Consider the following 3,786-nt stretch of genomic DNA (forward strand, 5'->3'; position numbering starts at 1 on the left):
GCTGGTGTCTGTTGAAGGTCTTCTTCCTGAGTCATTCATGGTGGAATGTGGAAGGGCAAGAGAGTCCGGGACAGCAAGAAATTGAACTCAAAACCTCACGTCTTTTCATGACCCCAGTCCCTGAGCCACTGCTGAGAACTCAGCAACTTTCCCTTTGAGCCCCCTTGCTTCCTCATGTTCCATACCCCACCTTTGCCCACTTCCCCCCACTTCTTCCACTGCTACATCTGTAGGCAGTTTCTGTTGAGGAAAAGGAATTGTATAGTATGTTTGCTATTCAGAACCTCTACTCTTTTGACCTCTTTGCTTGATGCAACTAAGGGCAATAATCTGCTTCCTGCTGGCACTGAGGATTATATCCATGTAAGAATTTAATAAAGAAATGGCAGGAAGACCGTTACTACTGTCCAAGGAATTGCTGATGACTACCATAAAAAGAAACTAGGCCAGGCGCAGTGGCTCATGCCTGTAATCCCAGCACTTTGGGAGACCTAGGTGGGCAGATCACATGAGGTCAGGAGTTCAAGACCAGCCTGGCCAACATGCTGAAACCCCGTCTTTACTAAAAATACAAAAACTGGCTGGTTGTGGTGGTTCATGCCTGTAGTCCTAGCTACTCCGGAGGCTGAGGCAGGAGAATTGTTTGAACCTGGGAGATGGAAGTTGCAGTGAGCTGAGATATCGTGTCACTGCACTCCAGCCTGGGTGACAGAGTGAGACTCTGTCTCAAAAAAAAAAAAAAAAAAAAAAAGAAAAGAAACTAGTGAAGGCATTCAAGAAGAAATTTGCCTGTAATGGTACGGCAATTGAGCATCCAGAATATGGAGAACTAATTAAGCTACAGACTGACCCCTACGAGAACCTATGCCAGTTCCTTGCAGAGATCGCACTGGCCAAGGACAATCAGCTGAAGGTTCATGGGTTCTAAGTGTTTGTGGCTCACTGAAGCTTAAGTGAGGATTTTCTTGCAATGAGTAGAATTTCCCTTCTGTCGGCTGGGCGCTGTGGCTCACGCCTGTAATCCTAGCACTTTGGGAGGCCGAGGCGGGCGGATCACGAGGTCAGGAGATCGAGACCATCCTGGCTACCACGGTGAAACCCCCTCTCTACTACAAACACAAAAAATTAGCCGGGCGTGGTGGCAGGCGCCTGTGGTCCCAGCTACTCGGGAGGCTGAGGCAGGAGAATGGCGCGAACCCAGGAGGCGGAGTTTGCAGTGAGCTGAGATCACGCCACTGCACTCCAGCCTGGGCGACAGAGCGAGACTCTGTCTCAAAAAAAAAAAAAAAAAAATACTTGACAGATTTTGCTGGGCGCGATGGCTCACACCTGTAATCCCAGCACTTTGGGAGGCTGAGGCAGGCATATCACCTGAGATCATGAGTTCGAGACCAGCCTGGTCAACATGGCAAAACCCCATCTCTACTAAAAATACAAAAGTTAGCTGGGTGAGGTGGCAGGTGCCTGTAATTCCAGCTATTCAGGAGGCTGAGGCACAAGAATCTCTTGAACCTGTGAGGTGGAGGTTGCAGGGAGCTGAGATTGCGCCATTGCACTCAACCTCTGGGCGACAGAGCAAGACTCTGTCTCGGGGGGAAAAAAAAAAAAAGCCTGGCCTGGGCGACATGGCAAAACCCAGTCTCTAAAAAAAATACAAAAACTGGCCGGGCACGGTGGCTCACGTCTGTAATCCCAGGACTTTGGGAGGCTGAGGCTGGCGGATCATGAGGTCAGGAGATCGAGACCATCCTTGCTAACACTGTGAAAACTCGTCTCTACTAAAAATACAAGAAAAAAAAATTAGACGGGCATGGTGGCGGGTGCCTGTAGTCCCAGTTACTCAGGAGGCTGAGGCAGGAGAATGGCATGAACTTGGGAGGTGGAGCTTGCAGGGAGCCAAGATCAGTGCCACTGCACTCCAGCCTGGGTGACAGAGTGAGACTCTGTCTCAAAAAAAAAAAAAAAAAAAAAAGCCACGTGGTGGCACGTGCCTGTAGTCCCAGCTACTCGTGAGGCTATGCGGGAAGATCCCTTAAGCCCAGAAGGTGGAGGTTGCAGTGAGCTGAGATCATGCTACTGCACTCCAGCCTGGGTGACAGAGAGGAGAGGCAGAATCTGGTACCAGATTACCTGAGTTCAAAGCCAAACTCTGCACTCATTAGTTAGAATTACTTAATCTCTCTATATGTTAGGATTCATAAATTAATATATATGTAAAACACTTGGTACAGCCACTGCCACAAAGTATATACTGTGTGAGTCCTTGCTATTGTGTTTGTTTTTTTTTTTTCAGACAGAGTCTGGCACTGTCGCCCAGGCTGGAGTGCAATGGCGCAGTCTTGGCTCACTGCAACCTCTACCTACTGGGTTCAAGCGATTCTCCTGCCTCAGCCTTCCGAGTAGCTGGGATTACATTATGCCCGGCTAATTTTTGTATTTTTGTAGAGACGGGGTTTCACCATGTTGGCCAGGCTGGTCTCGAACTCCTGACCTCAGGTGATCTGCCTGCCTCAGCCTCCCAAGTATTGGGATTACAAGTGTGAACCACTGCGCCTGGCCTAGTGCTTGCTATTGTTAAGGAGGAACCTAAATGACCTTTAGGTGGAAAAAATATCAAACAAACAGGTCTATGGTCTGGAAAAAAAAGCTTCTCTTTTTGAAGGTGAGATAGATTAAATTTCAAGTTCATTCAGGTGAGAGAATATCTATGGAATTAAAGTGAATAGGTGGGCAAGAATGAGAGTACATCAGGCAGAACAATATGAGTGTTCTGCAGCTAAATGTTCCTTAGTTCTTTAATTAAAATGTTTAAACAAATGAACAATAATTATCAATCTCTTCTTCAGAGAATATGGAATTCACAGTTAACAAAAATCATTGCAATTTAGCTGGCTGTGGGGACACATGCTTGTAGTCACAGGTAATCAGGAGGATGAGCAGGAGGATCCCTTGAGTCCAGGAATTCGAGTCCAGCCTAGGCAACATAGTAAGACCCAGTCTTAGGCCAGGAGCGGTGGCTGACGCCTGTAATCCCAGCACTTTGGGAGGCAGAGGTGGGTGGATCACGAGGTCAGGAGATCAAGACCATCCTGGCTAACACGGTGAAACCCCGTCTCTACTAAAAAAAATACAAAAAAATTTAGCTGGGCGCGGTGGCGCTACTTGAAAGGCTGAGGCAGGAGAATGGTGTCAACTCGGGAGGCGGAGCTTGCAGTGAGCCAGGATCGCGCCAGTGCACTCCAGCCTGGGTGACAGAGCGAGACTCCGTCTCAAAAAAAAAAAAACAAAAAACAAAAAACCCTGTCTTTACAGTAAATGAAAAATAAAATAAGACCAGACATGGTGGCTCATGCCTGTAATCCTAGCACTTGGGGAGGCCAAGGCAGGAGGATTGCTTGAGCCCAGGAGTTCTAGACCAGGGCAATGCAGGGAGGCCCTGTCTGTACAAAAAAAAAAAAAAAAAGTTAGCCAGGTGTGTGGTGGAGTGCACATGTGCTTCCAGCTACCCAGGAGGCTGAGGTGGGAGGATCACTTTGAGCCTGGGAGGTCAAGGCTGCAGTGAGCCATGATTGTACCACTGCACTCCAGCCTGGGTGGCAGAGCAAGACTTTACCTCAAAAAATAAATAAAATAAAATAATTGCAATTGAACTTGACATATAAAAACACACAAGCCCAGAGTCTCATGCAAAGAAAAATTATTAGATTATTAGGCTTAATTTATTTGAGGACACTAAGATGCTGACAAGTTTTAGTTATTTATTTATTTTATTATTTTTTTTTATAC

At 47.0% G+C, this 3,786-nt stretch overlaps 1 pseudogene; it reads left to right on the forward strand.

Annotated features, from left to right (window-relative positions):
- Positions 1-266: 266 nt before the first annotated feature.
- Positions 267-985, forward strand: LOC112129679 (eukaryotic translation initiation factor 1-like; annotated as a pseudogene).
- Positions 986-3,786: the final 2,801 nt, after the last annotated feature.

The sequence above is a fragment of the Pongo abelii genome, chromosome 1, assembly GCF_028885655.2.
Source record: "Pongo abelii isolate AG06213 chromosome 1, NHGRI_mPonAbe1-v2.0_pri, whole genome shotgun sequence".
NCBI classification, from domain to species: Eukaryota; Metazoa; Chordata; class Mammalia; order Primates; family Hominidae; genus Pongo; species Pongo abelii.